The sequence below is a fragment of the Gopherus flavomarginatus genome, chromosome 1 (assembly GCF_025201925.1).
Source record: "Gopherus flavomarginatus isolate rGopFla2 chromosome 1, rGopFla2.mat.asm, whole genome shotgun sequence".
NCBI classification, from domain to species: Eukaryota; Metazoa; Chordata; order Testudines; family Testudinidae; genus Gopherus; species Gopherus flavomarginatus.
Window position 1 is genome coordinate 170,810,875 of NC_066617.1, and position 26,244 is coordinate 170,837,118.

Here is a 26,244-nt window from a genome sequence, read left to right on the forward strand (position 1 = left end):
CATTAATTTGCAGTTTGCTCAGTGTCCTCGATCATTAATGAAGAGATTAAGATTCTGACACAGAGCGCCTCCCTTGCCACCTGCCTTTGCTGACACAGAGTATATTACTGCAGCAGCATGTAGAATGTCCATTGTTGCAAAGCAGCCCAGGCTCTCCTGAAGTTAGGCTTCTTTCATGGCAGCTCAGTGACTGCTGCCATCACCCCAATGCAGCAGTGAACATTACTAAAAACAAGACATTAAATTAAAAACTCCTGAAATGTACAATTTAACTCCCTCTCCCATCAGCACAGACACATTTTCCAAGAATCAGAGGGTAGCCGTGTTAGTCTGGATCTGTAAAAGCAGCAAAGAATCCTGTGGCACCTTATAGACTAACAGACGTTTTGGAGCATGAGCTTTCGTGGGTGAATACCCACTTCCTCAGATGCATGTAATGGAAATATCCAGGGGCAGGTATATATATGTGTGCTAGCAAGCAAGCTAGAGATAACGAGGTCAGTTCAATCAGGGAGGATGAGGCCCTGTTCTAGCAGTTGAGGTGTGAAAACCAAGAGAGGAGAAACTGGTTCTGTAATTGGCAAGCCATTCACAGTCTTTGTTCAATCCTGAGCTGATGGTGTCAAATTTGCAGATGAACTGAAGCTCAGCAGTTTCTCTTTGAAGTCTGGTCCTGAAGTTTTTTTGCTGCAGGATGGCCACCTTAAGGTCTGCTATAGTGTGGCCAGGGAGGTTGAAGTGCTCTCCTACAGGTTTTTGTATATTGCCATTCCTAATGTCTGATTTGTGTCCATTTATCCTTTTCCGTAGAGACTGTCCAGTTTGGCCGATGTACATAGCAGAGGGGCATTGCTGGCATATGATGGCGTATATTACATTGGTGGATGTGCAGGTGAATGAACCAGTGATGGTGTGGCTGATGTGGTTAGGTCCTGTGATGGTGTCGCTGGTGTAGATATGTGGGCAGAGTTGGCATTGAGGTTTGTTGCATGGATTGGTTCCTGAGCTAGAGTTATTATGGTGTGGTGTGCAGTCACTGGTGAGAATATGTTTCAGGTTGGCAGGTTGTCTGTGGGCAAGGATTGGCCTGCCACCCAAGGCCTGTGAAAGTGTGGGATCATTGTCCAGGATGGGTTGTAGATCCTTGATGATGCGTTGGAGGGGTTTTAGCTGGGGGCTGTATGTGATGGCCAGTGGAGTCCTGTTGGTTTCTCTCTTGGGTTTGTCTTGCAGTAGGAGGCTTCTGGGTACACGTCTGGCTCTGTTGATCTGTTTCCTTATTTCCTCTTGCGGGTATTGTAGTTTTGAGAATGCTTGGTGGAGATTTTGTAGGTGTTGGTCTCTGTCTGAGGGGTCAGAGCAGATGCGGTTGTACCTCAGTGCTTGGCTGTAGACAATGGATCGTGTGATGTGCCCGGGATGGAAGCTGGAGGCATGAAGGTAGGCATAGCGGTCGGTGGGTTTTCGATATAGGGTGGTGTTAATGTGACCATCACTTATTTGCACCGTGGTGTCAAGAAAGTGGACCTCCCGTGTAGATTGGTCCAGGCTGAGGTTGATGGTGGGGTGGAAGCTGTTGAAATCATGGTGGAATTTTTCCAGAGTCTCCTTCCCATGGGTCCAGATGATGAAGATGTCATCAATGTAGCGTAGATAGAGAAGGGGTGTGAGTGGACGAGAGCTGAGGAAGCGTTGTTCCAGGTCGGCCATGAAGATATTGGCATATTGTGGGGCCATGCGGGTGCCCATAGCAGTGCCACTGATCTGGAGATATATATTGTCATCAAATTTGAAATAGTTGTGTGTAAGTATAAAGGCACAGAGTTCAGCAGCCAGTTGTGCTGTGGCATCATCAGGGATAGTGTTCCTGACAGCTTGTATTCCATCTGTGTGTGGGATGTTTGTGTAGAGAGCCTCTACATCCATGGTGGCTAGGATGGTGTTTTCTGAGGAAACTACAATGCATTGGTGACCTCCCAGAAAACACCATCCTAGCCACCATGGATGTAGAGGCTCTCTACACAAACATCCCACACACAGATGGAATACAAGCTGTCAGGAACACTATCCCTGATGATGCCACAGCACAACTGGCTGCTGAACTCTGTGCCTTTATACTTACACACAACTATTTCAAATTTGATGACAATATATATCTCCAGATCAGTGGCACTGCTATGGGCACCCGCATGGCCCCACAATATGCCAATATCTTCATGGCCGACCTGGAACAACGCTTCCTCAGCTCTCGTCCACTCACACCCCTTCTCTATCTACGCTACATTGATGACATCTTCATCATCTGGACCCATGGGAAGGAGACTCTGGAAAAATTCCACCATGATTTCAACAGCTTCCACCCCACCATCAACCTCAACCTGGACCAATCTACACGGGAGGTCCACTTTCTTGACACCACGGTGCAAATAAGTGATGGTCACATTAACACCACCCTATATCGAAAACCCACCGACCGCTATGCCTACCTTCATGCCTCCAGCTTCCATCCCGGGCACATCACACGATCCATTGTCTACAGCCAAGCACTGAGGTACAACCGCATCTGCTCTGACCCCTCAGACAGAGACCAACACCTACAAAATCTCCACCAAGCATTCTCAAAACTACAATACCCGCAAGAGGAAATAAGGAAACAGATCAACAGAGCCAGACGTGTACCCAGAAGCCTCCTACTGCAAGACAAACCCAAGAGAGAAACCAACAGGACTCCACTGGCCATCACATACAGCCCCCAGCTAAAACCCCTCCAACGCATCATCAAGGATCTACAACCCATCCTGGACAATGATCCCACACTTTCACAGGCCTTGGGTGGCAGGCCAATCCTTGCCCACAGACAACCTGCCAACCTGAAACATATTCTCACCAGTGACTGCACACCACACCATAATAACTCTAGCTCAGGAACCAATCCATGCAACAAACCTCAATGCCAACTCTGCCCACATATCTACACCAGCGACACCATCACAGGACCTAACCACATCAGCCACACCATCACTGGTTCATTCACCTGCACATCCACCAATGTAATATACGCCATCATATGCCAGCAATGCCCCTCTGCTATGTACATCGGCCAAACTGGACAGTCTCTACGGAAAAGGATAAATGGACACAAATCAAACATTAGGAATGGCAATATACAAAAACCTGTAGGAGAGCACTTCAACCTCCCTGGCCACACTATAGCAGACCTTAAGGTGGCCATCCTGCAGCAAAAAAACTTCAGGACCAGACTTCAAAGAGAAACTGCTGAGCTTCAGTTCATCTGCAAATTTGACACCATCAGCTCAGGATTGAACAAAGACTGTGAATGGCTTGCCAATTACAGAACCAGTTTCTCCTCTCTTGGTTTTCACACCTCAACTGCTAGAACAGGGCCTCATCCTCCCTGATTGAACTGACCTCGTTATCTCTAGCTTGCTTGCTAGCACACATATATATACCTGCCCCTGGATATTTCCATTACATGCATCTGAGGAAGTGGGTATTCACCCACGAAAGCTCATGCTCCAAAACGTCTGTTAGTCTATAAGGTGCCACAGGATTCTTTGCTGATTTTCCAAGAAGGCACCAGGCTTTTGGTTTTTAATCTAGCCTGTGTTGCCAGATTCACAGCTTTGGAGACCAAACACTTCCATTCAGCCACAGAACAGCTGCCACACAGGTCTCAGCAGTGCAAGCTTCTTCACAGCATCCCTCAGGGGCTGTCTGTCAAGCTTCAGAGAGGAATTCAGTTTTCACAGTCATGTCCTTGGCCTCCTTATTGAGACTGCTAGTGTTGAAACCAGTCTAGAGGAACATCCTCATACCCACATCTATCATCAGGGTTTGTTGTTAGCCCCTTAAAAATATGTATATAATCAACAAGGATATGTGGGTGTAAACAGTCGAGGTACTTATTAAACCATCAACAGTTCTAAACAGAGTAAACCAGAGGTAAACGAAATTAATAGGAACACAGGTAAAGCGAGGACTCCCACAACAGGTGATATAAAGGTAAGTAAAGGACCTGCATTATGCTGACTGTGATTGAGGGTAAGTTCCCTTCCCTAGGACAGGACCCAGGTAAGAAAATGGAGGATCAATGGACCACTACCATGTCTTGCAGAGCTGAGGACCCTCACGACGACAGGACCGCTCTGGACTCCGTCCAGGTAGGTGGAACCCACAGGTAAGGAGTGGACCTCAGGATCAGGCGATGACAGCTCTTCCCCAGTGATGACTCAGCTTGTACTCCCCCTGCAACGTCGTGAGTGTGTATTTGTCCTCAGTGAAAGAGTGGCAGCTGGTGACACACTCTCTGCATGCAAGTGAGAATTACCCTCCCGCAACAGATGGAAGAGCACGGTTCTCAGCACATTCCTCTGAGGCAATCGAGAGAGCTGAGGTGTCTGCTGTGCTTTACGATGGTTGCAGCAGCAACACCTCCAGACTCTGACACTCAAAAGGGCAGCCTCCTCCCTCTGCTGTGCTGGTCCTTATATGCCCTACTGTTACCGGGGAGATCACAGGTCACCTGGTTTGCTTGATTTCCCACCTTTTGGCAGAAAAGGCGGGACACTACACCTGAGGAGCGGGGGAAACCGGCAACCAAGATGGATTCCCAGTTGTTGTTTGGGCATTTCAAGATGGTGCGCCTATGATGTTAAGTGCCAAAGTTTTCCCCTACACTAGGATATGTGTGCCAAGCAGTGTCAATTGTGGGATAGTGTCTATCGTAGAAGAAAACTAGTGGATACTGTGATCATACTGCAGAAAGTAACCATCTTTCCCTAAACATACTTGTATGGCCTCCATTACCACAGTATCTGAGCACTGAGTTAATCACTTGTTACAGTAACCAGTGCTATTGTATGTTACTTACACTTATGTCTGGGTCAGGGGCAGCTCTACGTATTTTGCCTCCCCAAGCATGGCAGTCAGGCGGCTTTCAGCGGCGCGCCTGTGGGAGGTCCGCTGGTCCTGCGGCTTCAGTGTACCTACAGCTGAATTGCTGCCGAAACCACGGAACCGGCAGACCTCCCACAGGCAAACCGCTGACTGCTGCCCTCACAGCGACTGGCAGGCTGCCCCCCGCGGCTTACCGCCCCAGGCACGTGCTTGGTGTGCTGGTGCCTGGAGCCTTCCCTGGTCTGGGTAGAACACACCTACTGGCCTGCTGAATGAATCAGGTTTCAATGGACTATTAATAAATGATAGCAGCACAAGAACTACAGTAGAGGTTTTTCAGCTTTGTTCAGGATCAATGTGAGTAAAACCTGCAGGAAATAAGGCTGGTGCCTTTGATCTGCAGTACTTAAAAGCAGTTCTTGCTTGGGTTTAGAGTCCATCGGGAACAAGGGCAAAAAGCTACAACAAAAAAAAAAGTGGAGGGGGGGGGAGAGAAAGCTTTACTTTTTAAGTTTGTATCAATAGGAGTTCACCCAATTTTCAGCTTTTTTACAATCATATATTACAGGAGGAAAACAAACATTCGCTACCAGATAAGATCACCAATGCATAACACAGGCTACAGTGCTTTGTACCATCACACACAGTAAGTCAGTTATGAAAAGAAGAAAAGGTGCTACGGTTTCTCAATTGTGTTCTTTCCGAAGCAAATAGGGAGATATCTGGGGGCAATTCAAAAGGCAGTACTGTGTTGCAGGACCAACCTTTTGTTTGGATAGTGTTCCTCTGGAGAAAAACCAAAGCACTGTCATGCTGCAGACTCCTGAATGTTAATATGTCTTGGTGGTTGGCTCTTTGAGTCGTAACCTAGTCCAAAAGATTTGCAAATAACCATAAAATAGATGTTGTTCAGAATACTCAAAAATACTTCTAACGCCTTTCAGTACTCAGGCAACTCAATCTGCCTTCTAAGCTTCTGAAGGAAGGGACTGGGGTAATCAAATCTTTAATACCTTCAGGAGACAATGAATGAACAATGAACAATGAATATTTGAGTTCAGATCTATCTATTATCTGAATTCAGCTTTAACACTGTAGGATGAAGAGAAGGGCTGGGTGGGATCCAAGGGATCCAAGAGAAATGCAAGGAGATAAGGAAAAGAACAATAAGTAAAATGCTGTAATGTAATCTTCTCTCTCCCCTCCATCACATCCCTGGCATATGGCAAGCTCTGCAGATTGCTCACCAGCTCCTCCTCTAACTGAATGCAGCATATCTCACATTTTTTCCAAGTTGTATTTTGTGTTATTTTCTCCCTAGCTACCCAGAATGTGGTGAATGAAATGATCCAATACTGCTCATATTAAAAATCTATGGGAATTTTGTCATTGAATTCAGTGAGACCAGCATGTTACTTTCAGACTGTGTTATATGCACATTGGGTCTGCTGTGGCACTTCTGTACCAATACAACATGGAGCTGTAAAGCCAACAGATCTGGCCAACTGAATATCCAGATGCTATAGACCCAGTACAACAGCTATATTGCCACCCTTTCACCACCTCACCTCCCTCCATGTAGAAGGCATGGCTGGGGAAAATAGGCTATACTCTGGCAATTGCTGAAACAGCCTGTTAGAGGTATTGGCAGCCAGGTATAATTTAGAGCCCTCAGGATAGCCTCAGAACTGCTCTAACTTTATGCTGGGGGTCAAAACTATTCCTAGCTGTCCCTAGAGGAGCTGCAAAGCTGCCATCAAGCCCCCTTTTGCCCCTCCCCCTAGTTCTGTGCTCAGCACAGCTCTATGTGACCCAAAATTAGTCCATGGCATAATGCCATGAAAATGAACGCCAGTACTTGCTTGGTGGTCAGCCTCATTGTACCTTGTCAGTTGCCAGGCTATATATAGTATCAAAGGACACAATTATGGTAGCATCATGTTCAGTGATAATGTGTTGAGATTACGTTTGTGAGGAAAATATCCAGTATAGTAATTGATAGGCTGTTTGAGAACCCACTGAGCCAACTGCTCTTTCATGCATTTTTAGTGTAAAGAAAAGGGTTGTCTCTTATCAGGTTTCACTCTATCCTGGAAGATAATTGATACTGAATTAAGATGAAGAAAATGTCTGTTTAATGCTTTTCCTTGCTATCTGGGAATTTAAAGTCTGGCTTAGGGTAACCTTTTCGTACAGGATAATGAAACATGTCTTTCTAATATATATTAGTGGGATTTTGCTTTGAAAGGTGACTGTAAATTGTGTTTCACTGATTACTAATTCAAGCAGCATATTTTCCTTCTAAAAAATCAGTGTCAATAATAAACATTCTGCAGCCCAACAAGGCTTGCAGAAACACCTGTGTAACCTTAGCATCCTCAGTGAGGTTGCACTTGCAAACATGCAATTGATTGAAACAATCAACCATTCTCATGATGAGGCACAAAAAGATAGAGGCCCCAATTTACTCTCCTAGTTGGTTTGGCTTTGTGGAGTTAATAGGATTAAACAAACGAGAACGGTTACTTTGCCTCTGCAGGCAGAAGGCATGATTCCCTATAAGTACAGGGACTAGATGTGTGAAGTTAAGGGAGGCTTTTTTACGTTGTCACTTTTCAGAGCAAAGCTGTACTGCAAAGTTGAACAGAAAAGGAACATTGTGGCTAATTTTTGTTGTTGTTTTTTTTTCATAAACCTACTCTGAGTGGGATTATGGATGTAACCAGTAAGTAAACTGTCATTTTTAAATTATCTCTCTTTTTGCAGTTAAGAATAGGTAACTGAATTGCAGGAAAATTTAATTGAGCAGACATTCAAATACACTCACATAATGGCATTTAACTGATAGCACTATTTTCAAGTTATGTCCAATGCAGGATCATTTTCAGATTAAAGATAGGCAAAATGATTCAGATTCAAATAAAAATTAACTATAATTTTTGCTCAAAGCTTAAACTAAGCTATTTTGTTGTTGTTGTTTTTTTTTAAAATCCTCCCATCCCTTCATTCCCTAGTTTTAGCCAAAACAGGGTAGCAAAAATAGCTGAAAGCCAATTTTCAATGTATTTTCAAATGAGCCCTAACCAAAAAGAACCAGCGAGAGCTTGAAATCATAAATGACTAGGATAAAAGGGTTCTAATAATTACCTTAGGCATTCAGATATTACCCTGTTGGACACAGTATAAGAATCTAAATAGAATATATAGAAAGTACTTGAGGTTGGCCTCACTCTAGTTCTGACTATGGCTGGTAGATGACAGCTGTGGCAGCTAATCAAAACAGTAGTAGCTTTTGCAATGGCCTCTACACAGGTAAGTTAGAATGGAAGCACCTACAAGTTACAGTGGTTAACAGAAAACTATGACAGTATCCTGCCATTTTAAGGGCTAGACTGAAAGATTGAACCTTCCTTTGGCTGCAATGCTAAAGGAAAAAGACATTTCATTATGACAGATACAGCGATTTCCTACAATATCTTGGATAAACCTTATTGAATTAAGCTTAAGTATCATGGGAATTTCTCCCTTAAGAATTCATTGTATTAAAAATGGAAATATCTGTGGGATTGTATGTAACTTCTTTAAGGGGGAGGTAGGACTAAAGAAAACCTTGAAGTGTTATGTACTTCAAAGGACTCAGTGAGACAGACAAGATTGAATTTTTAGTTGAGTGGGTTTCCTAGGAAATATTTGGGAGGAGGGGAATTCAAATTACCCACCTCTGGACACATCCTTTTGAAGCCACGCTAAGGAAAAAACCTATTGTCTATTGTTCGCTTGTTATGCGAGGGCAAAATCAGAGGCCCAAACTGGATAAGAGTGACTCTCCAATCCATGGGTTATGAACTTGTAACCACAGAAAAACCCCTTGGTGGGGTCTGAAGGTCTGCTCACTGGCTAGAGAGCTTGCTGGCATTAGGGTGATCATCCTTATTAGCATTCATGTAGGTTTTTACTGTTTTTAATGCTTTTTTTCCCTCTGAAATGTTTTTATTTTAAGAATAAATGTGCTTGCTTGGAAAGAGCTATATGGTAACTTTTAGCTGTGTCAATTGCACTGTTTATAGTCTTCAAAGAGAGAACAAAGCAGAGTAGGTCTGCTTAGGCAGTTTGACTTGCTGGGGAACTCATAGTGTATGCAGGGAGCAGTGCAGCCTAGGAGTACTCTGCACTTAGGTGGGGAAGAGAGAGAGAGCAAGAGAGACACATGCCTCTGTCCAAGAGAGGTGACCTCCGGGGAGTCAGAAGCCAGTGAATGGCTGCTGGACCACAGAGGGTAAATACAGGTGCAGTTGCCCTGAGCTGTGATACTCAGTAGCTATTGTCCAAATTAAAGCATATAGGGCAGGGTTCATTGTAGAAAGTGACAGCATAGCCATTATCAAACCATGCTGGCTTAGCCCTTCATGTACCCTTATTCTTCACTACACTCTATCGCCACTTTTCCTTACAAAAACTTATCTAAAATTTTAAATGCTGCACCATTGGGAAATCTGATATTGGCTGCCAGTGAGGTCAGTTCACATTCCTGAGAGTAATGCTTTCTAATCTACCTTCCCTGTTTCTGGAGTGGAAGGATGCTAGGCTGCTTGGAAAGGGCATTAAGCCTGCCCTCCTGCTGGAATGGATACCCTTCACGCTATCATAGCATCACTTCTGGGGAGTAGAGTCAAAAATCAATGTACGAAAGCTGCTTCAAAATAGGTCCTGGTCATGATCAAGTTTGACATGACTGCAGCCACTGATCTGTACCTGAAGAAGAAAGGCAAGAATTATACTCAAAATACTCTTGCAGCATAAAAGAAAATGACCATAATGTGAGTGATATATGCTGGAAAGAATGCAGCTGGTAACATAAAGTTGGAGTTAAGTTTGTTGGTCTTTGCGGCCTTGAGATAATGGACTCCTGCCTAGATTCTCAAAAGTATTTAGGCTTCTAATTCCCACTGAAATCAATGGGATTTTGGTGATCTGGGGGCCCATATTATGGTGCTAAACCACAGTTTGCAGTGGGGTAGGTTGAAGGGAGGCTCTGCACAGATGGCAACTGCTAAAGGATGTCTACCTAAGGCAGGTAGAATCTCCAGGAATGCAAGGGACTGCCTGCAGCATTACCTATTGCTTTCTCTTTTGAAAGGTGTAGTATGGGCCAGCTATGGTCTATTGGATGTTTTGGAAGGGACAGAGCATTGTCCTTGTACCCATCCTTAGTTTCCATGACCTTTTGGCATGGTGCTAGACACCATGCACTAAGGGAGTATAAGAATTGGGATTGTGGCCAGGCTGTGCCTCAGGAACTCAAATTGGGAGGCCTCCTTTAACCTTCTGCTGCTTGTGTGAGCTGACACAATGCTGGCCACAATCTGGCTCTGTACACGTAACTCTCCATTACTCTAGAGAGCACTTATACATTTGCATTAGAATGAGAGCATTTGTCTACAAACAGCTCTGTAGAGAGTTGTTCTTGTCTGTTGTCAGCTCAAATAATGTTGATTATTCTGATAAGGAAGCTCTCAAGGAGGTATATGAAATTTCACTGTGTGTCCAAGAAGACACTACTATGGTTGTAATTGTCAGTACTGTGTAGTAACAGTTATCTAAGATACCATGGGCCTTCCTTAGATTAGAAAATAGCATGCCAATAGATTGCTGTGACATTACCCAAGGTACAATCTGGTCTGATAGTTGTATCCCCTCAATTCTCCAAGCTGGGGTGCCTTTTACACAGCTTTGCTGTGATAGCAACTACTCATGGTCTGCCCCAATACAGCTTCTAGCATGTAAATCACTCCCAGCTATACTGTATGAGTTCTATATCCTGCTAGCCAGCCAGACACCCATGAATTACATTAGAGCAACACCAGCAAATTCCCAGTCCCTGGCTTTCTCCCAGAAATGTGCTTCTTTTACTGCCCAGTATCCTCCTGGACAAGACAAGCTCTTATAAAGTCCATTATTTCATTAATCAAAAATAATATACATAAATCTTGTTATCCCAAATGGAAGTTCCTAAAGACTTCAATCCAAATATACAGCGGTTTAGAGAAAACAAGTTTATTAACTGCAGAAAGATGGATTTCAAGTGACTACAAGTAATGAGGCATAAAAGTCATAATTGGTTACAAGTAAAAAAAATGCACACTAATACCTAACTTAACAAGCTAAAAGAATTGAAAGCAAAGTTTTCTTTCACCACATGCTTTAGCAATCTTACTGACTGGTATCCTTTCAGACGGGACTCCTCCTCCCAGTTCAGTGTTGATTTCCTTGTCTTTCAGGTGTTGAAGCCATGAGCAGAGATGAAGGGAGAAATTATTTGAGGCCTCTATTCCTCGTTTTTATCCTTTTCTTTGAGAATCATCTCCAGATGAGGTTCAGGAGACAAGAAGTCTGGAGAGATGGGAACTTCCAGCTGCTTCTTTGCTAAGATTTAAACTTCTCACTCACACCCTTTTTCCTGCCAAAGAATGGCAGTTTAACATGGTGTTGGGCTGTTTGATTTCATTGACACCTGGTGAAGGTGTCAGTTATCCTTTTGTCTTCAAGGAACTGGTTTGTGCCTGCTTTTCTAAACTGGAGTATGTCTCAGTAATGTTTGAGAATAGACTCTTATAATTTTATATACAATGTTGCCACACGTATTTTACCAGAACAATAACGATCAGCACATTATGAATTTTCAAATGATGTCTCAGAAGACTTACCTTTTTACAAAATCCAGTTTTATAAAAAGTGTGAACATAGGAATACAGACGGTCACAATTGCTAACACTGATTCTTTAATGGCTACTACCGTGTGTCATAATGAGAATTGTTGAACTTGGATACAAAGTATATGTTGATAGGCTGTGTCTGCCAGGGCTACAAGAACAGATTAGTAATACAGCTAGAATGAATCAAATGTTTCAGTGCAGTCTAATATTCTAATATTCATCATTATCCACTGAGCATCTCTGTAGATTTCTACACTAATGTCACAGCAAATCTATTCAGCTTTTCAGAAAGGAGACCATATTAATTTCTATTAATACCTAGCATAACAGGCACTTGTTTCACAAGCGCTTTAGACCTTACACCTACAATTAGTTAAAATTTACATGCTTTATCACCTTGTCTCGTTTACTGAGGTCTGGGTCTCCTCATTATTTGTGAATATTGTAAGCTGACAATATTTTATATTAGAAGGTACAGTTCTAAAGTAACTAGTCTTGGTAAATTTTGCCACTGCACAAGATTATTTTATATTAAGTTTTCACATTAACAAAATGAGATGAGAGTCAACTAGTCCTGTTCTAATTTATATCAGTTACTTGACACTACTCAGGCAGCACAGATGGCCTTAAAATGAAAGTAAACTATATTTGCAACCCGCTTTAAAATTCCCTTACACAACTAGAATGGTGTAACATGGCATTAGTGTAAATGAAAACAGAAATAGTTGGTGTTTTCATCTACACGTATATAAAACTGGTCAAATGTTGCCACCGGACAATGCTTAGAAAAGCAATTTTTTCAACACCTTCAAAGATTTCTTTTTGGGACAGCTAATTTTAATGGAGCCAGGATGAGGTGTTCTTCTCCATTTAATCCTACAGTAAGTAGCGCACAGAAGCTGGTTGGCAAGATGGTGACCACAGAGTAATTAAGTTCAGCATTGTGGCAGGGGAATCATAAAACAAACAGAAACAGCAACGTGTCAAACTTTAAAAGGGGATTTTTTTTTAAGAGGAGCCTATTCTCCCTAGTCTGTTATAAAATTAGTTATTGGGCTTGGACTAGCTGTTTTACAAGTTATAGTATGATGAATATTTTGCTATTTAAATGGTTGGCTATAAATTTTATTTAGTTGCCTAAAAGGAACATCTGGTAAAGACACATTTACTGACAGATAATGAGTTTAGTATCAAACCTTATCCCCTTAGTGGAAGTGATTGCATTTCAGCAATTAAATTAGGTTTCCCTGAAGCAAGTTAATAGAACTGATGTGCAGTATTTTTGCCAAGATTTATTCTTTTTGATAAATCTACTTGGTTCAGCTCTGTAGCTAAACCAGGTCTAATAATTAAACAGAATTATGAGGTTCAGATAGTTTAGGAAATTACCAAAGGTGGAGGGAAGCAGTTTGTACCTATGTCCAGATAGATGTGGTGGTTGTGATATCCATGAGGTAAATTATGAAACCATGTAATAAACTGCATTTACTGAATACCTCCGCTAACTTACTCTACCTCTGCTCACTAAGGCCTTGAAAAGTATATTGTGAGGAATGCCCAGTGATTACGGCACTAACCAGGGACATAGAAATCCAGAATTTTCTTCCTTGCATTGCTACAGACTTCCTGTGTGACCGGGGTCAATTCACTTAGCCTTTCTGTGTCTCAGTTCCCCGTTTGTACAATGAGGCTAATAGTATTATACTACCTCATGGGAGTGTTGTGAGGATAAAGACACTAAAACTATTTTGCCCTGCTCAGTATGATGATAGGTATTTACTTATATGGTCCTAAGATAGATAGAAACTGCAGGGGCTGAGTACCTCCTGGGAGTTAATGAGTATTCTCAGCTTCTATATCTATTTCTTGAATAGCTGTATTCCTGGAAAGTTATAGATTGTATATACTGGGACTTATGATTCATCCCCTCCAATCAAATGACTTGTATGTGAATTAAGCTGTTCTTTACCAAAAGCCTCTGAAGAGAGCTGCTGTGTCTCAAAGTCAATTTAATCTTTGAGGTCCGAAAAGACTGTGTGAACATTTGGGCCAAAAAATGCACTTGCTGACATTGCCCTTTTCAGTGACTCTCTATGTGCCTATATCTTCTTCTGACCAATGACAGTAAACGTATCATAGTTGAGACGGTCTCTGTGCCGTGATGGGTGCCATCACCAAGGAAGTACTGACCTAAGAGACCTCATTCTGTTTTCATTTTGACCCCAACTGCAAACAGTCTCCAAGTATAAAAAAGCATATTGAATTCACTTGACTAAGTTAACCTTAAAAGGAATATTAGAAGAGTTTAGGAGTGAAATAGTGCATGCAAAGGTGAATAGTTCAAAGAACAATCCTTACTAGAGAAACAGTTTCTCAGTACCCAGCAGAGAATAAAGCACATAAATTACATATATGCCAAACTACTTGAAAATAATCTGGATCCTCAGTGAAGCAAAGTATTGTATCCAATGGTTCACTGCTAGGGCAGATCCATCTGCTTTTCATTTCACTTTATCCACCATAAGAAAATCAACAGAGCCGCACTTTTGCACCCCAATCTACGATCCTTAAAATCAGAAATACCAAAACACCTTCTATCTAGAATGGAAGTCTGAAAGCTTAATTTCATGATAGGAAAAGGAATTCTGTGTGGTGCCTAATTACCTAATTTGAACACTATATTTTAGTGCGTGTAATGTGAGGGGAAAGAATATCAAATTTAGATCCAAGGAGCTAAACCTTTGAAATCAATCCTGTTGGGGTTGGATTGGAGTCAGATCCAAATCTAGGCATGTTTTGTAGATTCAAACTTGGCTCATGCTGATAGAAATCTAACAAAATCACCAGAAATTGTGGGGCTTCCACTGTTTACAGCTATGATATCACTCAAAGAGCAAATATGTGAATGGGAAGCCTTCAAGGAAATCTAGAGAAGGATTCAATAGATGAGTCTTTCCTCTGAATCAATATTGTATCAAGGTCTCAGAATGGTGTTAAGGAATCTCTGTGCTGTCTTTTAATGAGACATAAAACCAAATTTTCCTCATTACTTACAGTAATGAAAGAGCCAGTGGGACTGTTTATTGTATAATAGCTTTCTTGGCATGAGTCTGGGATGTCTACATTCAAAAGTGCTCAGCAATGGAATAGGAATTTTACCAGTGACTTCAACAGCGGTAATTGGGCTAACACTGAACTCCTTTAAATACCTAGGCTAGTTGTTTCAGAGACATTTAAAATGTTTGTTTGTACTGTTTGGGGATCCCTTCCCCTGTAACATCAGCCTCCACTAGTTACCGTGGGTTGGTATGATGAGGTGTGCTTCCCACACTTGCTCTGAAGGGGTTAATGTAGGCCAGATTGGCCTATTAATCTTTTAGGCAGCAAGCTGGGGGATATTTTGGATGAGAGGCAAGCCCCAATTAAGGGAGGTTCACTTTCGCAGGAACAGGCAGGACTTCTATAAAGCCAGGGAGCTGGTTATAGGGAGAAGGACTACAGTCCCTCTCTATGGGATAGGGGGAAGAAAGAGAAACTTAGAGCCAAGAGGAAGGGGTTGTCTAACAAGCCTAGGGGAAAGCCTGGCTGGAAGGATGGATAATGTGATCCTGGGATGGGTAAGATAGGAAGTAGTACAGGGGAGTATCAGGAAGGTTTGTGGTTGCCCAGATCTTCACTGCTGGATATAGGGCCTTGGACTGGAACCCAGAGTATAGGGCAAGTCTGGTTCCCCTACAAGCCACTGGCACAATCTGGGAAGTGAACTTGGATGCTGTCTGGGACCATGCATTCTAGCCACTGAAGGAGTGGCCCAGCCAGGGCAGTGGGTTTGAGGACTTTCTGGGACAGTGAGGAAGGAGTTATTACCATCGATGGGGAGGCTAAGCCGCAAAGGCAAGGTGCTGCAGCTCCTGAAGAGCAAGAAAGGGGCTGCAAACAAAGAGAGAAAGACAAGGGGCAGAGGAACTGCAAGAAGAAGGCATCAGGCTGAAAGAGCTAACCTCAGATTAGCCAGTAGGAGATATGCTCTGGCAGTGAGTAGAGCTCCCATGAGAGTCTGATTTGCAAAGGTATTTAAGCACCTAAAGATGCCGATCAGTACCTGCAAAACTGACCATACAAAATCAAGAGATAGAACAATGTGTTTTATCTTGTGAGGTTTTAAAAACTATTAAAACGTACTGCTGGTACTCTGACTTTTTTAAATATAAGCATTAGTGTAGTATAGTCCAATGTCTTGGCATGCTCCTTAGTTATAGTAGAAACAAGTGCTGTGTTCCCCTATTAGAAACCTGGGCATCTCCACTTCCCAGCTCCATTAAACACCTGTTTCTAGTAATCATAGGTTATAAGATATTGGACTTTATAACCCTCACTTTCCACAGCTAACTATTGCCAATCATGATCCTTGGACTACTGTAATTTTTTGAGGGTTGAATATTCTGCATTTGGGGGAAATATTTATCTGAGAGCAGGATTTTTACAAGACTGACAGCTAGCTGAGCTGCTGCTATATTAGTAATATTGCAGTAATCTCTGTAGAGAGATTAGTGAGCCCAATGCAGATGAGGTGGTCAAAACTTCACCATACATGCTATTTATCTGCTGGCTATCGCCACTATAGAGGTGATGCCAAGTAACTAATTTTACACTTCCCTGTGATTCATTGGGAGTTGCACCCATTTATGCAACAGCTAAATCTGAGGCTGATAAAGCACCTTGGGATACTTCTCACTGAAAAGTATTCTGTACACACATAAAACATTATTATTTATGAGCAGATTGAGTCAGACTGTCATGCCTGATACATTTCATCAATCTGAGATTAGACTCAGGCCTGAGATCAGCAACAGCTCAATAATACACACTGACAAAGAAATATTTTACCAGGCTAAAAACAAATCCGAGCAAAATAATAAACAAATCATCACAAACAAGCCTCCCCAAGCATGGCATTTCTGTGACTTGGCATTTGGAATGGCAGATGGGGTGGTGCAGAGATTTTCCCACTGGGACAAGAACCTGTGTTCCTTCTCCAGTCTGCTGCAGACATGTTTAATTTAGAGCACATAAAGATGAGGTAATTTTGCTGTGTGGTAGAACTGTAGAATGGTTATCAATATTTTATTAATCCTATGAATTTCAGCTGCATAGAAATGTTAGTAATACTGAAACCCATTGCAAACTACTGTAGCATGTTCTGTCCTTGGGAGAACCCTTGTTATTCAGTGAGCTCTCATCTGCCATGTGTGTCAACAGGCACGGAGAACAGATTCCTGTTTGCCACATTCAGCACTTCGTAGGCCAGCCTCATTTCCCCAGTCTGTATTCAAAGCTTACCCCATCCCTCCATTCAGATCTAGGAGAACACAGCCCTCCTCATGGCCACTACTTTATGTGCTTGATAATATTTCATTTTCTGAGCCAAAAGAGTTATCCTTTTCCAGTCTTACATTTTCTCTCCATTGGCTTTAATTAAGCTTACCCTAAGAAGCTTGTGAGGCTAGATAACCTTGTTACATGAAAGGAAAAGCTTACACACTAGGGGTGGCTCTCAAGCTTGCCCATTCTTTATAAAGCCAGGATTTAATATCTTTAAGCTTTTCAGACTCATTTTATTTAAACAGTATTTATATAAACTGCTCAACAGATTAGAGGGGCAGCTCCATAGCCTTAATTTCAAGTGTCACTTTGCAGATGTTTTGATCAGTCTTCATGCCTAAATTTAGTGTATTCGTGCACCCAAATACAAATATATCTCAATGATAAATCCTCTGGAAAGCAGGGGGGGGGTGGGGGAGGGAGAACCACAGGAAATAGCGTCTGTGAAAATCCAATGTAAATAAAAACAAAGGCCCACAGATAAACCAAATACAGTGAGAAAGTTTGAAAGCAAAATGAATGCTGAGTTTGGGCTTAAAACCCAATTATCCAGATCCTTAAAATTATGCATAAATACGGGGCTTGGGATTTCTGACCTAGTGTTTTCATGGATTTGTCAGTAACAGATGATAAGGGGATTAGTTATTAATAGCACATTGGGCTTGGGACCTGATCCAAAGCCCACTGAAGTCAGCTGAGGATCTCTAAGTGTGTTACAGATATTAATGAAGTTGTCAGATTACCTCAAAATCAATTTTTACTGTGGTAAATTCTTGCAATGGCATTCACCCCGAGCCAAAACAACAGGGCATGTTACAGAGGTCTTTTATTCAACTACCTATTAAAAGGATAGTTCCTCAGTGTATCACAACTATGAAAATTTTGTCATACTTGGTGTCTAAAGTTAAGCACCTAAATAATTGGCCTGATTTTTTTTTCCAGAGGCAGACACCTGCAGCTCCCATTAAAGTCCACCAGGATCTATTTGATACAGAGAACCTCTCAAAATCAGACCACTTACATAGGTGCCTACATTTGAAAATTTGGCTTTACCAAATTGTACTGAAGCATCTAATTTTGTGTGGACTTGAATTTATATTATTTACCCAGCATCTCTACATAATGTACCATTTTCTTTATATTTGCTATGGGAGAGAATATGTTTGAAAATCACTTTTCCAATTCCTAGTGCATTGAGATTGTTGGTTTTATGCCATAGTTAGGTTGTGCAATACTTGCAATATAATTTCCTATGACAAGGCAGAACTTAACCCTGTAAGGTGCATTCTGCAAAACCACTGTTTTGGGTTTCTCTCCTAAGCATTGAATAGTCTAAACCAAGCAGGGGGAATACTGTGAATTCCACAAGTGTGCAGTTGAATTTGAAAATGGTTTCACTTTCGCCATGTTTGCAAACTGAAAATCAAAAAATATGTTTTCAGTTTTTGAAAATTGATTAAATGAAATCGCAATTTGAAACAAAAAGAAAATTCTTGTATTTTTTTCCAAAATACTTTGTGGAAAAATTGAATTGTTTTCACAAAACATTTTAATTAAATTGATTTGAGGTCCTTTTGCATGGAAAAATGTAGGGGTTTTAGAGGGACAAGTGAGCTATTGTGATGTTAGTCTCAAACAATGAGTCAGCCATTCACTGTGTGAATGGACTAAACTGGTTTGCAAAACACTGGAGAGTGGGGATAGACACCAAGTTTGAAAATGACATACAAGTACGTTAATTTGTGGCTCCCATTTATCAACTGCTCTGAAAAGAGCATGTCACTGAAGGCCAACCTATTGCATACACATTCAAACTATGCATTTCTTTTATTGTGGCAATAATAATCATTTTGATCTAAGTATGTCTTTGGTAAATTTCATCTGGTGCATTGGCTGTATATTTTTTTCCTGTCATATAAATCCATTTAAGCTATTCAACCTTTTGGGAACTTCTTGCTCAGTTCAGCCTCGATTCAGCATTCCATCCCTGTTCAGCAAAGCACTCAAGCCTGTGCTTAAGTACTTTGCTAAATAGGGATGGGATGAAGTATAAGTTTAAATGTTTAGCTGAATTGGAACACTGAGAAAAAACACCTTTATCACTAAGGGCAATAAATATATCTGGAACTTTCCACCTTCAGTTATGTCTATATCTCATTTCCATCCTCTTTATTACCTTCAGACATGTCTCTTTGGCCTGAATTTTTTCCCTCTCTTTTCTGATCATATTTAGCTTTCTACCATTTTATCTTGCTGATCAGCTTTTTTTCCAATATTATAAGATGTTCCTTTTTAGGTAGGTTTTTTTTTTTTAAATTCAGGTCATCTTATAGAAGCTTAAAACTAAGTTGGACCATATCTTAGCCATGGCATGCATACCATATAACACATGGGCTACCTGAACACCATAGCAGACTTTAGATGCTCATGTATTCTGAAGGCATGTTCTAGGTGAATTGTTTTCTCTGTATTGTTTTGGGGTGCTTCACAAAAGCATAATGGTGGTGCCACAAAATTGCAGTAGGTTCTTTCTGCTTCAGGGCTTGTGGCAGCTGCAGGCTGTGTGGGGCACAAAATGTGGTTAGTGACTAATTAGGTTTGAAATGTCTGACTCATCCAGCCATTCGTGATAAGATTCTTCTTTTGTCCTGGCCACAAGTCCTTCCTGTACTAGTTGCAAGTAAGCTGATCACTGGAGGGCAGCCATCTGGTGTGGTATCAGTGATCAGCCATTCCAGGGAACCTACCATAGACATAATTCTATTTAATCAACCATAGTCCCTAGCCCCATCCTTCATTACACTTGTGTTGGATCAACTGTGGACCCTGAGGCCATACGGTTCTGTTCTTTAGAATGTTCCTTATAGCAGCCTTTTGGGATTAACTTTGCCATAGTTACAGATCTAGCTGCACATCTGTCCCATATCTGGGTTTTCTGAGTGCACCCATTAAGGTGTTAGGCCTTATGCTCTCACCTACTCTTGGACTGGGTCCTAGACTACAGTACCCTGGGTACCAACTATGCTTACTCAGCAGGTCCAGCTGCATTTGGCACCTGCAGTTCTTCCCTAAAGGAGTCTGATTCGTGGTGTAGAGAGAGACTAGACAGCCTTGTCTAGGGGCCCCTGTTTAATCTTAATAGTAGGAACAATGCATAACATGAGAGAGGATTTTAAAACCATAAACAGTCCTAACCTGTAGTTTTATTATCCAAAGCCCAACAAATCTTGAACAGCTTTCCAATAACATCATCCCTGCAGATGGGAAGAGAGTCATTTTTTTTTAATCCATCTAGCATTCCTTTGTCCTCTCAATTCCCAGCTTTTTGCCCCTGCTTGGCAAAACAAGTTCTATAACTTGGTAGAGTCAGGAGGTATAATCCTCACCACTACTAGCTTGAGCATTGCCACTTAGCAACTCTGAAATGTTTACCCAGGGGAGGGGGAGTGGCTTATATTGAGCCATTATTTTGCTTCCTGCCTGTTTTTACAACAACCTCCTATTAAACTAAACCAATATATGAATACAGGAAAGATCCCAATAACCAAGTCACATTAAGTATTCATGAATTATTACAGTATAGCCCCTTGTCTGTCACAAACTCAACTGGTTGGTGTCAGTGGTAGCACAGACCTAGTGAGAGAGAGAGAGATATGATCATATGCAAGGCAGAGAGCATAGTGCCCTGTTTGTCAGTAATGCCAAGTGAAATAATCCACTTTGCTTCTGGCATAACAGATGCATCTACAGAGATATGGAACTGTAGTTAGCTTTCAGAGTGTGCATGGGTCTCAATATCCCATGTACTCTGAGATCATACATCTTAGTCACTCCCAGAACATCAGCCTGATGGTGGGGGAGAAGAATAAATGCAAACAAACCCCATGTGGACTCAGTTGCCTGAGGGCATCCAGAATTATGATGAAGGTGCCTTGTACAGTCTTTATAAGAAAGCTAGGGTGTAAAACAAGCCTTCGTTAAGCAACTGCTTAACTGATTACCCATACCACCTTTCTTAGAGTCCTTTTAATTTTGATTGCTTAACTAAATAAAATGGACTCAAGGGTTGGAATTAGTTTTATAGAGTTTATTAAATATCCTTCACAATAGCAACTAATGTAGGATATAAGAAGGCAAAAAATATACTTAGTCCATACATTATAAAGTTGGTCAATATAACCATTTAGATTTTTCAGAATCAAATTACACAATCACAATAGAAAATAACATTTATACTCAACTATCTAGGGAAGTTGACTTTGTTTAGATTTTTGACAGAGTCCCGCAGAATGACCTTGCTTGTGTCAATTTGTTATCATCTTCAGCGTTGCTAACACAACAGATGAAAAACAATCCCAAGCTAGATCAATTATTTACATGCCTATTAACCAGTGTCTCCGTCCCAACAGATCTAGAGTAGCCAACCTATTTTCCAATGAATATTAGACCTAGTAGCTGACTAACAATCCTAACTACCTAAAATAAACTTCCGCATTTATGACAGACTGTATAGACTAGGTGCGGTATAATAAGTTTGCACACTTGATCTCATTTTATGTCTGTATACCCCAAGAACTTGAAAGGCTATATAAAACCAATAAATATGGTAGACATCTGTACATTTCTAAAGTCTGAAGTAACAAGAGTAACTTCTTCAGTTTGAAAGCTACTTTACAACAATCTTGACTGGAACTTGTTCCAAACAGACACACAGTAACTGTTACAATCTTTAAAAGCAGCAAAGAGTCCTGTGGCACCTTATAGACTAACAGAAGTTTTGGAGCATGAGCTTTCGTGGGTGAACACCCACTTCATCGGATGCAATCTTTAAAACACATACACAAGCATGTACACTTCCTTACTAATTAGGTATTCCACTTCAGGAAGTGTTCAGTTGACTGAGTTGGGTCATCACCCAAGAGAGTCTGTATTAGTTATCATCAGATCTTTGTTCAGCCATCAGTTTTCAGCTCAGTTATCATTCACAGCAGGAGTGAGCACTGCAAACTCAGTTGGGGCACAGGACAGAAACAGCTATAGTGTTTTCCTACATAGGCATAGTATGACTTCTATGTTTGGCGGTGGTGGGAGGAGCAGCTTCAGTCAGGCCAAGGGGGCTGTGCATGGGTTGGGGGAATTCTGTGCCTGACTGAAGTTTGTGGTTTGGGGATGGGCAAGGCCCCCAGCATGCCCCTCCTATACTTTGCCCATGATTTCCTAGTGTGCTAGCAGGCAACCCAAATTTCTGGAAAATTGAAAGAGAGTTAAAGGTTCCTATCTAAGGTAGGTACTTGATGTCACCAGGAGGAATCCCAGGTGGCCAGCCCAGAACCTCAGCCTTTTCTCTTCCAGCAACTTACCTCAGCAAATGACTTTCCATGGGGCCCTATATAGTGCATCTCTTGGCCAATTTTACAATTTCTCCTTCAACACTCTGCTAACTGTTGAAATGTCCAGTTTAAAGTTCATATAATTTGTATGAAGTCCCTCCATATTCTTTGATACTCTTTAAACTTGTTTTAATAGTTCATTATACAATGTAAAGTCACTTCAAGAACTATTGTTCTCACCAGGCTGGAATAGCTGGATAAATCTTTCATTTCTGTTTTGCTTGACAACAATAGAAGGACCTTAGTATGTGTGTCTGAGCTGAGTCTGTGCATCATTAATCAAACAGTTACGCTTCTGATTAATTCCACTCTGCGGTCAAGTTTCCTTATAAATACACTATTGGGTTTCAGTTCCTTTAATTTACTACCTCTTTCAACGCAGATGCATTTCACTAACTTGATAGCATAAGCATACTTGATTGCCAACAATAGCCTGCTGCTTCAATTTATCACTTAAACTAAAAGAAATCAATATGAATGCAAACCCTTTCTTTCCTAACAGGATTGCTCATGAGGTGAACCCTGTCTTTAAAGCTTACAATATTTTGCCCAAGCTGTATCCCTTATAGCTGACTTCCCTTTGCACATTTTAATGATAATATTAGATTCTGTCAAGTTCTTCATTTTACTACTGTATCTGGCACATCACATAAAATCAACGTTTGATATTAATGTAATATGATTTTTAATTAATTCATAGACAGGAAAAAAGGAGATGTCTCTGAACTACACCAGGGGTATACTCTTGCCAAAGGCTGCAGCAACTCTATTTCCTCAGACTGTTGAAGAAATCTAGTTATTAGACCTGAGTTGTTTTTATTCTTTCAGCCCTCTGTTCTATCTGTACTAAAGAGCTGTGATGCCTGGGCAATTCTTAAATAGTAATACTTTTTTCAGTTGAAGTAACTAAGGCCCTCAAACTATGAATTAACAGAAGCCCAATCCAGTCATTGACAATGAAAATCACTAGCCACAGATGGTGGCAGATCCATCTCGGGGCACTACAGAAGAAACTGTTTTGAGAACAAGAGGTGCTTGTGTGATCAAAAAGCTATTAAAGTTCAGAAAACGGTAGTTGCTAACTGATGTCCAATAACCTAACCTCCATCCTAGATATCTGTTTGTGTGCCTTTCATAAACTGGCCAAGTTTGTGGTTGTATTGGCTATTGTGTGATTTGCATTTGTTGAGGTTTTTAATTATTAAAAGTAGAGAGAGATCAGTAGCCACTAGAGCTGGTGATACTGACCAGTGAGTTCCTTTTCTGATGTCCAGCTTTTGTTGATGTTTTGTCGTCTGCCTTCTCTTTTGGTCCACACTTTCATTGTTCAAGTGAAGCATGGTGGTTGTGAGAGGTCATAACATGATTTTTGGAATCATGATCCATGCCATATGACTGGCCGGGAAACAGATCATTATCTCACTATGACTCATCAGAGTCACTGATTTATTGCAGTCTGCACCCTTCCCATGCTTTTTTCTGAATCCTTAGGTGAGTAGCTTTCTCCTGCCTTGGTTTCATTCCTTCCTTAGCAAGGAAAGCACTTTTGCACATTTGCAAACAGTCACCTAGTTCAATTCAGGTTGTCTTACTTAAACTCTGTTTTTATTTGAAAAAAAATTAGGGAGAGAATTGATCGGAAGGTATAAAAACAAGGAATCATGCATGCGTACCCTTCCGATTAATATTGCTAAAAATATCACGAAGTTGTTTAGAAAGGTATGTTACCAGCATGGAGTGTTACCACAGAATTCCTTTGTCTGACCCATGGCTGAAAATGCCATCTGCCTTGTCAGGGTTCCATTGAGGAAGAATCCTCAAATAAGAGGAAGAACCTCCCTTAAGCCAGGGTGTTAATGTCCAGGGAGTGACTTGCTGTCTCATTGGGAAGCCCTGGTCATGTGTTAAAGGTCTCCAGCTCCCCTCTTGCCCTATCTACAAGGAATTCACTTGCCTAACATTTTATCATCTTTCTCTCTCTTCTTCCCCAACAGAATCCTCCAGGCACAATATTCCCTTTGATGGCTTTCTTCATTGCTTGCTCCCTCAGCGAGGAGGCGTTTCTCCACTTTCTGCCTGTCTGGCTTTAAGCAAATGTAACCTTTTGGAATGGGATTGTAGCTTTCATCCAGATATGTTATCCTTTTTAACTCCCACTCCTTAATAGCTGATTACTGTTACTGGGAACTATTAAATGCTGGCTGGCCACATTCCAGCAGTGAGCAAAGTCACACTCTAATACCTCACAGGCAGTGGGTGAAGGAGAGCAAAATATGATGGGGAGCTCATCAGTTTTAGTGAGCCCTCATCACTGGTCTCATTGTCAAGGGGTGATAGGTCTTGTTGTAGTGAGACACAGAAAGCAGAGGAGGAGAATGGGGACAAAAGAGTTGTGCAGGAAAGGGAGTTCATGTCCCCAAGCAGTAGCCCTGTAACTGCGAAGCAGAAGTGTCTGTATGGTACATCTCTACAGTGGTCCTGATTTCCCCATACCTAGAACTGCTGCACTGTTATGCTTCTTTAGGATGGAGAATGTGTTGCTGTTAAAAAGAAAAATGGGGGAACCACATCTTTCCTCTTCCATGGAAAAGTCTGAAATACCTGGTGCAGGTTTCTACATTTCAGAAGATTTAAAGACTATTACAAAGGGATTTTTGTGCAGAATTGATTATGTACAATTTATCTCCTCCTGTTCTGCTGGAGGGAAGGGGGAAACTAAAGAAGATAGATCATATTTTAGAAAAGAAGATGACTCCCAGCAGGGATAACACTTATTCCCTTGTCAGATGTGGCTGCTGTTCCAGCTATTGTCAGGAAGGCTGGGAGAGCCCAAGAAACTTCTCAGCCATGCTCCTCCTCTTCCAACTTCAAAATGGCAAGGAAAGGACTCTCGGGAATCAGGAGGTAGGAGAGTGTCCTCCTTGTCACCAGGGTGAGGGATTGTTGAGGGGATGTCCTCTTCTGCTTTTAGTAGAGGTGAAGAAGTTATGCTCTCGAACACTCCCTTTCACTTTCACCCAGCTCACACGTGAAGCTGAATTCTCTGCGGTGGCATGGCTTGAGTATAGCTGTGCCAATTTACAGCAGAAAATTTGGTCCAGCATCAGCTGGGCTCCCAGCCTCATCTCTAAAAGCACTCTGTTTCTTGTGTCAGTTGTGCTGCTTTGAGCTGTTTGGACTTTCCACTAACTTTCACAGCTCACTGAAGAGCTTTCGGAAAACAGATGCTCTTTAAAAATGTTTATTTTTAAACGTATTTTATTTTTCTCACCTTTTTTTCCTCTGATATAAAACTGGCTGCAATTTGAGAGCATCAGCCAAAAAAAAAATAAAAAATCAGACCCTGACTAGATTATCTTCTGTAGTTGGTAAGCACGAAAATCTGAATTGTGTAACCACTGGCAACCTATTCCACTTTCCTAACAGGTACTTTTGCTACCTAGGGATCACAGGGGACTAGAAGAAGGGAGACTTTTTTGTTATCATAATCACCTTTGTCTGTATAGAACTAAGGGAAACTTCCATTTCTTCCCATCTTCTGAAAATCCCCAAGTTGCATTACGTATTTTTATTTTTTGTTGTTCTTGTTTGTTTTTGCAGCAGTTCTCCTAGTACTGGTTGATCTATGTCTCAAGACTTGGTTCCAGGGCTGGTTTTAGAGGCATTCAGAAAAAATGACTGTTCTCATCACTGTACATAAATATTGAGCATTTGCTACCTTGTTTGCCAGGAGAGAAGATATTATCACTTTATCATTATACTGTACTTTGGAAAACAATTGCTATGATATTTGTAGTTAGTTTCATCTTTAAAAGTGCTGTGGTGTTTTTTTCCCAGTTGAG

At 41.4% G+C, this 26,244-nt stretch overlaps 1 protein-coding gene across 1 annotated transcript in view; it reads left to right on the forward strand.

The window, feature by feature from the left end:
* Positions 1–309: 309 nt before the first annotated feature.
* HHLA2 (HERV-H LTR-associating 2) overlaps positions 310–26,244 on the forward strand; it is a 790,111-nt gene continuing 764,176 nt past the window's right edge. Inside the window, exon 1 of the mRNA XM_050960680.1 lies at positions 310–378. The gene's annotated coding sequence lies outside the window, so the exon portion shown is untranslated. The remainder of the gene's footprint in view (positions 379–26,244) is intronic.